Genomic DNA, 13,825 nt, shown 5'->3' with positions numbered 1-13,825 from the left:
GATTTTCTTGAAGAGATCCCTAGTCTTTCCCATTCTGTTGTTTTCCTCTATTTCTTTGCATTGATTGCTGAAGAAGGCTTTCTTATCTCTTCTTACTATTCTTTGGAACTCTTCATTCAGATGCTTATATCTTTCCTTTTCTCCTTGGCTTTTTGCTTCTCTTCTTTTCACAGCTATTTGTAAGGCCTCCCCAGACAGCCGTTTTGCTTTTTTGCATTTCTTTTCTATGGGAATGGTCTTCATCCCTCTCTCCTGTACAATGTCCTGAACCTCATTCCATAGTTCATCAGGCATGCTATCTATCAGATCTAGGCTCTTAAATCTATTTTTCACTTCCACTGTATAATCATAAGGGATTTGATTTAGGTCATACCTGAATGTCTAGTGGTTTTCCCTACTTTCTTCAATTTAAGTCTGCATTTGGCAATAAGGAGTTCATGGTCTGAGCCACAGTCAGCTCCTGGCCTTGTTTTTGCTGACTGTATAGAGCTTCTCCATCTTTGGCTGCAAAGAATATAATAAATCTGATTTCGGTGTTGACCATCTGGTGATGTCCATGTCTAGAGTTTTCTCTTGTGTTGTTGGAAGAGGGTGTTATGATCAGTGCATTTTCTTGGCAAAACTCTATTAGTCTTTGCCCTGCTTCATTCTGTATTCCAAGGCCAAATTTGCCTGTTACTCCAGGTGTTTCTTGACTTTCTACTTTTGCATTCCAGTCCCCTATAATGAAAAGGACATCTTTTTGGGGTGTTAGTTCTAAAAGGTCTTGTAGGTCTTAATAGAACCATTCAACTTCAGCTTCTTCATTATTACTGGTTGGGGCATAGACTTGGATTACTGTGATATTGAATGGTTTGCCTTGGAAACGAACAGAGGTTATTCTGTCGTTTTTGAGATTGCATCCAAGTACTGCATTTTGGACTCTTTTTTTGACCATGATGGCCACTCCATTTCTTCTGAGGGATTCCTGCCTGCAGTAGTAGATACAATGGTCATCTGAGTTAAATTCACCCATTCCAGTCCATTTCAGTTTGCTGATTCCTAGAATGTCGGCATTCACTCTTGCCATCTCTTGTTTGACCACTTCCAATTTGATTCATGGACCTGACATTCCAGATTCCTATGCAATATGGCTCTTTACAGCATCAGACCTTGCTTCTATCACCAGTCACATCCACAGTCGGGTATTGTTTTGGCTTTGGCTCCTTCCCTTCATTCTTTCTGGAGTTATTTCTCCACTGATCTCCAGTAGCATATTGGGCACCTACTGACCTGGGGAGTTTCTCTTTCAGTATCCTATCATTTTGCCTTTTCATACTGTTCATGGGGTTCTCAAGGCAAGAATACTGAAGTGGTTTGCCATTCCCTTCTCCAGTGGACCACATTCTGTCAGATCTCTCCACCATGACCCATCCATCTTGGGTTGCCCCATGGGCGTGGCTTAGTTTATATATATATATATATATATATATATATATATATATATATATAGAGAGAGAGAGAGAGAGAGAGAGAGAGAGAAGATATAACATCCATCCTATTCAAACTCTTGCACAAATTTTCAGAGAAAGGAAAATTCCCTGCTGCTGCTGCTGCTAAGTCGCTTCAGTCGTGTCCAACTCTGTGCGACCTCAGAGACGGCAGCCCACCAGGTTCCCCCATCCCTGGGATTCTCCAGGCAAGAACATTGGAGTGGGTTGCCATTTCTTTCTCCAATGCATGAAAGTGAAAAGTGAAAGTGAAATCACTCAGTCATGTCCGACTCTTCGCGACCCCATGGACTGCAGTCTACCAGGCTCCTCTGCCCATGGGATTTTCTGGGCAAGAGTGCTGGAGTGGGTTGCCACTGCCTTCTTACCACGCCCATTGTAAGTCACTATCATCGCCCTGATAACAAAAGTAGAATAAGATGCGATTAAAAAAAAAAAGAAGAAGAAGAAGAAAGAAAGAAAATAAAAAGGAGGAAAACAGGTCAAATCACTGAGGAACATATATGTAAAAATCTGCAACAAAATTCAGGCAAACAGAATGCAATAGCATATCAGAAACATCATACATCATGATCAAGTAGGCTTTATCCCAGAGATGCAAGGATTCTTCAATAGTCACAAATCAATAAATGTGATGCATCATATCAGCAAGTTGAATTATAAAAGCCATATGATCATTGACAAAATTCAACACCAATTTATGGTAAAAACTCTCCAGAAGGTATACATAGAAGAAAAATACCTGAACAAATTAGACCATATATGACAGACCCACAGGAAGCGTTATCCTCAAGGCAAAACATTGAAAGCATTTCCTCTAAAATCTGGAAAAAAGAAAGAGCTTGAATTTTCACCACTACTATTCAGCTTAACTTTGCCACAACAATCAGAGTAGAAAAAGAAATAAAAGAAATCCAGATTGAAAAAGAAGAATTAAAACTCATGCTATTTGAAAATAACATAAACTCTATGTAGAAAATCCTAAAGACACCATCAGAAAATGACTAGGACAGATCCATGAATATAGTAAAATTGCAGGATATAAAATTGTTTCACAGAAATCCTTTGTGTTCCTATACACTAACCAGAAAAAAAACAGGAAGAGAAATTGAGGGACAAATCACAGTCACCATTGCAATGAAAAGAATAAAATATTTAGGAATAAATTTACTTAAAGAGACAAAAGACTTATATAAAGAAAAACATAAAAATTATGAAAGAAATCAAAGATAACATAAATATTTGGATAAATATACATTGTTCTTGGATTGGAAAAATCAATATAGTGAAAAGGAATATACTTTCCAAAGCAATCTATAGAGTCATTGCAACTTTTATCAAACTACCAAAGGTATTTTTCACAAAACTAGAACTGATATTTCCATAATTTGTATGGAATTGCAAAAGACCCTGAATAACCAAAGCAGTCTCCAGAAAGTAGAATGCAACTGAAGGAATCAACCTTTCTGACTCCAGATTATGCTACAAAGTTACAGTCATCAAGACAGCATAGTCCTGACACAACAGAATATAGATTGATGAAACTAAATAGAAAGTCCAGGGATAAATCCATGCATCCATGGATACCTTATTTTTGACAAAGGAGGTGAAAATATATAATGGAGAAATGACAGTCTCTTCAGCAAGTGGTGCTCAGGAAACTGGTCAACTATTTGTAAAAGAATGAAACTAGAATGCTTTCTAATACCATAAACAAAATAAATTCAAAATGGTTTACAGACCTAAATGTAAGATGACTGCTGCTGCTGCTGCTAAACCACTTCAGTCGTGTCTGACTCTGTGCAACCCCACAAACGGCAGCCCACCAGGCTCTGCCATCCCTGGGGTTCTCCAGGCAAGAACACTGGAGTGGGTCGCCATTTCCTTCTCCAATGCATGAAATTGAAAAGTGAAAGTGAAGTCGCTCAGTTGTGTCTGACTCTTAGCAACCCCATGGACTGCAGCCTACCAGGCTCCTCCGTCCATGGGATTTTCCAGGCAAGAGTAATGGAGTGGGGTGCCATTGCCTTCGCCGAATGTAAGACTAGAAACTGTAAAAGTATTAGATGTAAGCATAAGCATAACATAAACCTCTGCATAAACCACAGCAAGATCCTCTATTACCCACCCTCCAGAGTAATGGAAACAACAATAAATGAGACCTAATTAAACATTAAAGCTTTTGGAGAATGATAAGAATGGTGAAAAGTCAGCCCTCAGAATGGCATAAAATCAATAGCAAATGAAACAACTGACAAAAAGTTAATCTCTAAAATATACCAGCAGCTCATTCAACTCAATATCAGAAATGTGAATAGCCTAATTAAAAGGGGACAAAAGCCCTAAACAGACATTTCTTTAAAGATATACAGATGGCTAACAAACACATAAAATATGCTTAGCATCATTCATTATTAGAGAAATGAAAATCAAAATTGCAATGAGTTGTCATCTCACACTGTTCACAATGGCCATCACCAGAAATTCTACAAGCAAGAAATCCTGGAAAGGGTATGGAGAAAAGGTAACCCTATTACACTCTTGGTGGTAACACAAACTGCTACTACCTGTATGCCGAACAGTTTGGAGATTCCTTGAGAAACTTGGAATAGAACTGTCATATGACCCAGCAACCCCACTTCTTGGCATATACCCAGAGGGAATTAGAATTGAAAGAGGCACATATACCCAATATGTATTTCAATACTCTTTACAATAGCTAGGACATGGAAGTAATCTAGATGTACATCAGCAGATGAATAAATAAGGATGTTGTGGTATATATACAAATGGAATATTAGTCAGCTACAGAAAGGTATATATTTGTGTCACTTTTAATGAGGTCATTCAACCTACAGCCTATTATTCAGAGTGAAAAAAAGTCAGAAATAGAGAGACATATATTTTTTAATAATATATGGGATTTAGGAAGGCAGTAACAGTGATCTACATGGAGGCTAGTAAAGGAGATGCACATATAAAGAACAGGCTCTTAGACTCAATGGGAGAATTCAAAGATGGGATGATTTGAGAAAATAGCATTGAAACAGGTATATTACTATATATAAAAGAGATGACCAGTGCAAGTTTAATGCATGAAAGATGCACCCAACTCTGGTGCTGTGGAAGAATCCAGAAGGATGGGGTAACAAGGGAGGTTTGTGTTGTGTTCAGGATAGGGGACACATGTATCCATGTGGCTGATTCATGTTGATGTATATGTCAAACACCATCACAGTAATGCATAGTAATTCTATTCCAATTAAAATAAATCATTTTTTAAAATAAATATGAAGAAATTTTAAAAAGTGAGTTCAGAAATAGCCAGACATGCTCCAGAATACAACCTCAACAGTTCTTTCATACCTATTCAAGAAAGTTGGCTTAGGAGGGGTAAAACATGTGTGCTGGTATAGAAACTGAAAGTCAAAGAAGATAAGCTTGAGATCGCAACTATGCAGTTTTAGCATGACCTCGGTATCATAGTCTAAGTAGTAGATTGGCATGCCTACTCTGGAGCATAGGCTCAGTAGGAGTTAAATGCATGCACTTGAGCATCCTCTCAGGAGTGACGGTACATGTGTTTAAGAGTGAAGATAAATAGATGCAGCAAAAGTGCTCTAAAATGTTGGCCAAATACTTGTAAGAAGGAAGGTTCAGAATGAAAGTTCAGTATTTGTGGGACTAATGTTATAGACTTAGACGTACATTGAAGAAACTAGGGAAAACCACTAGATGATTCAGGTATGATCTATATCAAATCCCTTATGATTATGCAGTGGAAGTGACAAAAGATTTAAGGCATTACATTTGATAGTGGCTGAAGAACTATGGATGGAGGTTCATGAAATTGTACAAGAGGCAGTGATCAAGACTATCCCAAAGAAGATAAATGCAAAAAGGAAAAATGGTTGTCTGAGGAGGCCTTACAAATAGTTAAGAAAAGAAGAGAAGCAAAAGGCAAAGGAAAAAAGGGAAGATATACCTATATGAATGCAGAGTACCAAAGAATAGCAAGGAGAGATAAGAAAGCCTTCCTTAGTGACCCATGCAAAGAAATAGAGGGGAACAGTAGAATGGGAAAGATTAGAGATCTCTTCAAGAAAATTAAAGATACCAAGGGAACATTTCATGTGAAGATGGACACAATAAAGGACAGAAATGGTATGGACCTGAGAAAAGCAGAAGATATTAAGAAGAGGTAGCAAGAATCTATGCAGAAAACAATTCTTCTGTATAATTCTTACAGAAAAGATCTTCATTATCCAGATAATCATGATGATGTGGTCACTCACCTAGAGCCAGACATCCTGGAATGTGAAGTCAACTGGGCCTTAGGAAGCATTAATACAAACAAAGCTAGTGGAGATATGGAACTCCAGTTGAGCGATTTCAAATCCTAAAAGATAGTGCTTTGAAAGTGATTAACTCAGTATGCCAGGAAACTTGGAAAACTCAGCAGTGGCAACAAACTGGAAAAGGTCAGTTGTTGCAGTATATGTATTTTAGAGGTTGTTCTCTGTATTGGTGACCTGCATTCCACAAAAAGTTACACACCAATGAAGCAATCCTGTGCAAATAGTTGCCAGATTTTTTTTTTTAACCTTTGGCATCTTCCCCAGTGAGAGTTAACTGTGAAGGTGGAGCAGCTGCTTGGCTTTCAGGGAGCCTGGTGGTGCCAAGTGTGCAGGGTTGCAGGGACACAGACTGACTAGACCACAGGAGTTACGGCCCTCTCAGAGTCTTTCTTGAGCTTCTTGTAGCTGGCGATCAGAAGGCCTCTTTGGCCAGTCTTTCTCCCTAGTTCCACCCATTCAGGCACTTAGAAGGCTTCCTTGCCTGGGATCCCTCCCTGTTGTTCGATGTGTCAGCACATAGAGAGCCCTCCCTGGCTGGGATCCTACTCTGTAGATCAGTGCATCAGGCACTTAAAGGAGCATCCTGAGTGGAGTTCTACACTAGTTTGTTGCATCAGGCACTTAAAGGAGCACCCCGGCTGGTGTCCTGCTCTGTATTTCACTGTCAGGCATTTGATGGGCCAGCTGCTCTATTGTAGTAACTGCTGATGCTAGCATGTGGGGAGAGAGAGGCTATGGTGATTGTTCCATCCCCTTTATGTGACTTAGCGATATTGCTTTGCTTCCATGGCTGCCTGGCGTTCCTCCACATGTGTATCCTACCACAGTCTACTCCCTCACACTCCCTCTCTCCATCTCGCTACAGTCAACAGCAGCCCTCACCCTGGGGTTGCTCCAGAATCCCTAAACTCCAGCTCCCAGCCAACATGTCTTTCAGGGAACACATCCATCTATCTGGAGTATGTACGGCCGCAGTAAGGACTGTCTGATTCTCATTGCATCTAGGTTTCCACAGATCAGCTGTTTCACTCTCAGCTTTAAATGTTTATTCTATGATTAAAACAATTGCTCTGGTGTAGGATTGGATCCCTGCTTCAGTTTCTTCACCTACTCAGGGCAGATCCCGTCCTACTGCTGCTGCTGCTGCTGCTGCTGCTAAGTCGCTTCAGTCGTGTCTGACTCTCTGCGACCCCATAGATAGCCTCCCACCATGCTCCCCCGTCCCTCGGATTCTCCAGGCAGGAACACTGGAGTGGGCTGCCCGTTTCCTTCTCCAATGCATGAAAGTGAAAGTGAAGTCGCTCAGTCGTGTCCGACTCTTAGCGACCCCGTGGACTACAGTCTATCAGGCTCCTCTGTCCATGGGATTTTCCAGGCAAGAGTACTGGAGTGGGGTGCCGTTGCCTTCTCCACCAGTCCTAGTAACACCCCTGTTTCCTCACCACACCCCCCCCCGCCCCAGTTCTTTCATCCTACTGAGTTTTGCGTGGTTCTACATATTCTTTTCCATTGGTCAGGTACTCCTGTCTGCTTTCAGCTATTCTGATTACTCTTCTGTGTCTGAAGGTGTATGTCTGATGTATCCATGGAGAGATGTACCCCACATCCACCTACTGCTCCACCATCATGTTCTCTCATCTCACAATAGTTTTAGAGCATAGAATCCACAGTGGCAGTAGGTGTGCTATAAAATGTGAGTTCAGACATACACCCGAGGGCAAGCTCAGTGATTTAAGCACACCTGATCTAAAGCATGGATTTAGTGTTGGCCAGACACATGCTTCAAATGTTAAGAAAATTATTTATGGTGTGCCAATTCTAGAGCACAAGATCAGTAGTTGTGCAACATTTGATGTAGAATGCAAGTTCAGTTGTGGAAAAAGGTATGCTCCACTATGCAACTGAGCAGTTTTAGACATCTTATGCTAGAGTGCATGCTCAATAGTGGTGGGAACTATGCTCTAGTGTGCATTCAGTAGCGGCTGGATGCATGTTGACATTGCCAACGGGATAGCTTCAGACAGCCTGTTCTAAAATGCAAGCACACTAGTGGCAGAACGTGTGCTCCAGATTGCAAGCTAAGCAGTTTCAGTACTTCTGTGCTAGAGTTCAGACACAGTAGTGATGTATGCAGGCTCCAAAGTGCCATCCTCCTATTTGTGTCATGTCTGCTCTAGAGCACAGTTTTGGTAGTGATGGGGAGAATCCTCAAAAGCACAATCTCAGGAGACAAATCTCTAAAGCAAAGATTCAGTATTTGAAGAATGCCTGCTCTAGATCATGGGTCTATATTAACAGGGGTATGTCTAAAGTGTATTTCACTGTTGAGATGCATGCTGTAGAGTTAAGTTCAGCAGATGCAGCATGCCTGCTCTACATGTGCTTCAGAGTTTTGTCTCAGGAGTTGCCGTACACTCACTTAAGAGTGCAGACTCAGTAATTGAGGGATATGTTCTTTTGAGCACTGGATTTTTATTTTTGGATGCATACCCAGAGATCAAACTGAGAAAATGTGATACACCTGCTCTGCCACACAAGCTCAGTAGTGGGGAGACAAGTCCTCAACAGTGCAAGCACAAGGGTTGTGGCATATGTGTGTTGTGATGCATGATCAATTGAGGCAGGAAATATGAAGTATACACCAGGTCTGTAGTTGTGGCAGGTCATCCATAGATGTACTTGCACAGTCTAGAGTGCTGGATCACTAACAGTATAATGGCTGGTATAAAATGTCACTGGAGTAATTGTTGCACACATCTCCTAGAGAAATACCTCAAGGAAGTGACTTTAATGCTTCAGAACTCAAGGTCACTAGTGGTCACAGTTGATCATGAATGAGAGATCACTCATGGGTAGGATATGTGCTTTACAATGCAGATCCCATTGACCTGGAATAGGTCCTCCAGAGTGCAACCTCAGTAGTTGGAACACCTGCTTTAGAGTACAGGAAGAATAGTGGGGGGAAATATGCAACAGAGGGCAAGACAAGTCATTAGCAAATTTCAGCTTCAGAATGTGGGATCACTAGTTTAAGCATACAGGCCATGGAACAAGATTAGTAGTAGTGGAACTCATGCTCTACAAGGCAGGCTCAGCAGTGATAAAACAGTGTACAAGGGTGCAAAATCAGTAGCTGAAGCATGAGTGTTTTGGGGCCTGTGCTTACACATGGCAAGACACATGCTTCAGAGTGCAAAATTAGTAATGGCCACACACATGCTCTAGACCACATGCTCACTAGCTGTGCCATGCCTGCTTAGTGTAAGGACTCGGAAGTGACAAATGTGCTGTAGTACCAGGATTTATATTGCTGGGACGCATGATTCAGTGTGCAGTTGTGTAGTTCAGGCATTCTTACGCTACAGCAAAGTCTCAGTAGTGTCAGAACGTTGGCTCTAGAAGGCACACACAGACCCGTTGGGAGATATGCTTCTGAGTAAACCTCAGTAGTGCAAAACCCATGCTAAAATGTGTGCACTCTATAGTCATGGGATCTGTACTCCCAATTGCAAGTTCAATTACTTGCAATTGGGCATCTGTGCAACTAGAGCATATTCTCAGCAGAGCCCAGAAGTCTGCACTTGAGCTCATGCCCAGTAGAGGTGTACCACATCCTCCAGTATTCAAACTCACTCTGTCTACAGGAGTGCTGGCTCAGTTGTGTCCAGAAGGAAACTTCAGAATGCAAGTTCAGAAATTGTTTAGGCACACCTGAACTATAGCACAGGTTGAGTAGTGGCCTGACTTGCCCATAAGGCAACAAGTTAATTATCGTGATATTTATGCTTTAGAGTGAAATTTCAGTAGGTGATGAACTCTTGTTTGGGAAGGCAATTTCAGTAGTGCAGGGATGCAGGATCCAGAGTGTTATATATCAAAAGTGTATGTATACTTACCACAGGCATGTTTTAGGGACAGACTCAGTAGTGGCAGGCCATATTCTCAAGAATCCCGGTTCAGGAGTGATGGGATGTATGATTTACTGTGCAATGTCAGTGACAGAAACACACTTGTTATAAATCATGTCCTTAATCTCAATAGTGGCAGAAACGGTGATCCAGATTGGAAACTAAGTAGTTCCAGCGAGTGGCCTCTAGATGGCTGTCTCAGTATTGAAAAGCACGTATTCCAGAATGCAAACTCAGTGTTTGTAGCATGTATGGTTTGAAATGGGAGTAGGAAATGGCAACCCACTCCAGTATTCTTGCCTGGAGAATCCCAGGGATAGGGGAGCCTGGTGAGCTGCTGTCTATGCCATCACACAGAGTCGGACACTCCTGAAGTGACTTAGCAGCAGCAGTGATTTGAAATCAGGGGTCAGTAGTTGTGAAAAGCTTCTTGCATTTTCAGTCGTTATGGCATGCCAGGTCCAGAGTGCCAGCACACTTGGTTGTGATACTCATGCTCTAGAGTTATGTGTTTCAGAGTGCAAGCTAATTAGCACACCTGTTCTAATTCAGTTCTCAGTAAAAGCAGAATGCAAACTCATGATTTCAACCTCAGTAGTTGCTACATGCATAATCAGGAGTAGTGGTTCATACACTCATGAATGTCAGACCATGAGTTGTAGCATAAGTGCCACAGATTGGGGCATGACAGTGCTAAGAAGCATGCTTCAGAGTGCAAACTAAGTAGTTGATGGATGCATACTACCGAGGGTGAGCTCAGTAGCTTCGCTGACTGCATGCTTTACACTGTGAGCTCAATAGTACTTGATGGTATTATATTGACAGTATGTCTACTTTAGAGTACTTGCTTAGCAGTGGCAGAATGCATACCTTTGCATATAAACTCGGTAGAATGGTCCTAGGATGGCAGTGGAATATGACAAGAGTTCAATTTTTCCCCAGTAAATACCTCAAAAGATTGTCAGCATGTGGAGTAACTGTCACAAAACAAGTTCTATATGCTGGCAGAGGACACCAGATACCCAGAAAGGCTATTCAGTGTGCTCATAATGATGTAGGAGAAGAGATAAACAAGAAAAGAGAGACAAAGGATTTAGGGATAGAGCCTGGTTCTAGAACCAGACATGCAACATGGACTGGTTCTGAATTGTAACCCTGCTTATTTAAATTAGATGCAGAGCACATCATATGAAATGCCAAACTGGATGAAGCACAAACTGGAATCAAGATTGCCAGGAGAAATATCAGTAACCTCAGATATGCAGATAACAAAACCCATATGGCAGAACGTGAAGAGGAACTAAAGAGCCTCTTGATGAAAGTGAAACAGGAGAGTGAAAAAACTGGCTTAAAACTCAACATTCAAAAAGGAAGATCATAGCATCCGGTCCCATCATTTTCATGGCAAGCAGATGGGGAAACAATGTAAATAGCGAGAGACTTTATTTTCTTGGCTCCAAACTCACTGTAGATGGTGGCTGCAGCATAAAATTAAAAGACCCTTGCTTCTTGGAAGAAAAGCTATGACCAACTTAGACAGCATATTTAAAAAGAGACATTACTTTGCCAACAAAAGTCTGTCTAGTCCAAGCTATAATTTTTTTCCAGTAGTCATGTATGGATGTGAGAGTTGGACTATACAGAAAGCCCTGAAAAATTGATGCTTTTAACGTGTGGTGTTGGAGAAGACTCTTGAGAGTCCCTTGAACAGCAAGGAGATAAAATCAGTCAGTCATAAAGAAATTCAGTCCTGAATATTTATTGGAAGGACTGATGCTAAAGCTGAATCTACAATACTTTGGCTACCTGATGCAAAGAACTGACTCTTGCAAAAGATCCCAGTGCTTGGAAAGATTGAAGGCAGGAGGAGAAGCAGATGACAGAGGATGAGATTTATTCCATCACTTACTCAAAGGAGATGAGTATGAGCAAGCTATGGAAGTTGGTGATGGACAGGGGAGCCCGGTCCTTGGGGTTACAAATAGTTAGACACAACTGAGCAATTGAACTGAACTTGTGTTGAGGATAGAGAGTCAATTCCTAGGCAGATTGATAAGAAGTCTGGGCTCCCCAAAGAGGAGAAATGTGTCTGGGTTCTTGAGAAGGAGATAGGGTTCTGGAATTCTCAAGGAGGAGAAAAGGGCAAACAGGTTTTTCTTCTTCTTCTTCTTCTTTTTTGTATATATTCCTTAGTCTTAGTCACATAAAAATGTGTTTGTTTTTTTTTCAGGAAGTCTGGAACTGATGAATACACAACAAACAAGTCAGTTTGAACTCTGTTATTGGAATTATATATCAACAATGTATCATGATGAGGATGATTTCTCCTTCTTGAAAAACTGACTAATCCTAATATTTTAAAAGGTGTATTATGGGAGTGGGTCTGGTAGGATCTTTCTATTGTTAAAATCTAATCCTGACATCCTAAAATGTAAATTGTGGGAGTAGTCCTGGTAAAATTTTCAAAAACTTGAGACATTCTGTTGATTTATTATAGCTAAATTAAAATGTGTGTAACTCCCTTGCTAACACTAGCAAGGGGGGCATTCTCTGTCCCCCTTCTGATGTCCATGTCAGAAGCATTCTCTGTCCCTTTTCTTACTTTAATAAAACTCTGCTATGCAAGAGCTCTTGAGTGATCAATCCTGGTTCCTGGTCCTGAAGTTAAATCTTCTTCTTCAGAGATCATGAATCTGACAACATTCATCTTAAACAATTAGAGAAGGAGAAGTTTCCATACGACAGGAAACCCTCTCAGAGGTTGATTCAGTGTGACACTTTGGAATCTCAGAGGGTAATATAACCACCCCCTCCAAAAAAAAATCACCTCAGAATTCAAGCCAAAAAGGCAATTACCAGTGGAAAATTGCCTCAGAGTCTCATGTCCATCCACACTGAGTGGGTCTATGTACAGAGGTGCCCGTCTGCATCTTCATTCCTTAGAATAGAGATGGGGTTTGAATGCCCTGAGGGCACTCTGAGAAGACTAATGTGATGTAGTAGGCTGAACCACAGAATGCCAGAGAGACAAAAACAAAAAAAGGAAAGGAATGTTCCCATGGGAAGTCTCTAAGACTACACTGCAACCCCTGACCTGCTCACAGAACAGACTGTGCCCTAGTATTTACCAAAGGAGAGCAAGCCAGCTTCCATTATGGCCCTTCCAGGAGGCAAAGATTCAGAATGTTGACAACCAGAGGCAGAAGGCCATGGCCATTCAGGCCCAGGAGACTGCATCTCCTGCCAAGCTGTGAGCAGACTCTATCCATGAGCAGCTGCTAACCATGGCTTGCTGGGATCTGGGACAGTTTATAGCTGCCAAGAATGTCATAACCTGAGAGCAACTCCTCTGAGGAGATGCACAGCTCAACATGGACTGTATCCTTGTGGAGTATCTGAGAAACTGACCAGATTGAACCTGAGCAGTACATGAAAAAGATGGCCCACCAGAGACTCTGACGTCACAGCTATCCTGAGCACCTGAGTGGCTCCCTGGAACAGTGTACCCTGGCACATCCTGGAACATAAGCAGCTTGGGCCTGGGAAGTTCATGAGACAAAGAGCCTACCTGGGTATATGCTATGGCAGAACACCAGGCCACTTGGGTCTGGGAAGAGCAGGGGATCCATGGCCAACTGGGACTGAGTATTCATGGAACACCCAGGAATCTGAGCAGCTAGGGCCTGGGAAGTGCAGGAGGCAAAGAACACACCTGGAACTGTGCCCTGACAGAGAACTGGGGAGTCTGGGCTGCTTGGGCCTGGGAAAAGCAGGAGATACATGGCTCAACTGGGACTGGGCCTTCATAGAACACCTGGGAATCAGAGCAGCTCGGAACTGGGAAGTGCAGGAGACACACAGCCAACCTGGAACTGTGCATGCCTAGCACATGACAGACCCTGAGTGGCTTGGGCCTGGGAAGTGTAAGAGATATATGGCCCACCTGTGACTGTGCCTTCATGTGCCCTCTTTCTTTCTCTCTCAATTTTCACAAAATAGCTTTTTCCTGGCCATCATTTTCAGCCTGTATGTGTCCCTAGTTGTGAGGTAGTTTTCTTGAAGACAGTAT

General features: G+C 41.9%; 1 long non-coding RNA gene across 1 annotated transcript in view; it reads left to right on the top strand.

The window, feature by feature from the left end:
- The window catches only part of LOC132344570 (uncharacterized), a 36,596-nt gene extending 24,366 nt beyond the window's left edge, over positions 1-12,230 (top strand). The window contains exon 3 of the long non-coding RNA XR_009493658.1: positions 11,987-12,230. This is a non-coding gene — a long non-coding RNA (uncharacterized lncRNA). The remainder of the gene's footprint in view (positions 1-11,986) is intronic.
- The last annotated feature ends 1,595 nt before the right edge of the window (positions 12,231-13,825 follow it).

This window comes from Bos taurus, chromosome Y (assembly GCF_002263795.3).
Source record: "Bos taurus isolate L1 Dominette 01449 registration number 42190680 breed Hereford chromosome Y, ARS-UCD2.0, whole genome shotgun sequence".
Classification (NCBI taxonomy): domain Eukaryota; kingdom Metazoa; phylum Chordata; class Mammalia; order Artiodactyla; family Bovidae; genus Bos; species Bos taurus.
The sequence above is the reverse complement of the archived record's forward strand: the minus strand, read 5'-3'. Positions and strand labels throughout refer to the sequence as shown.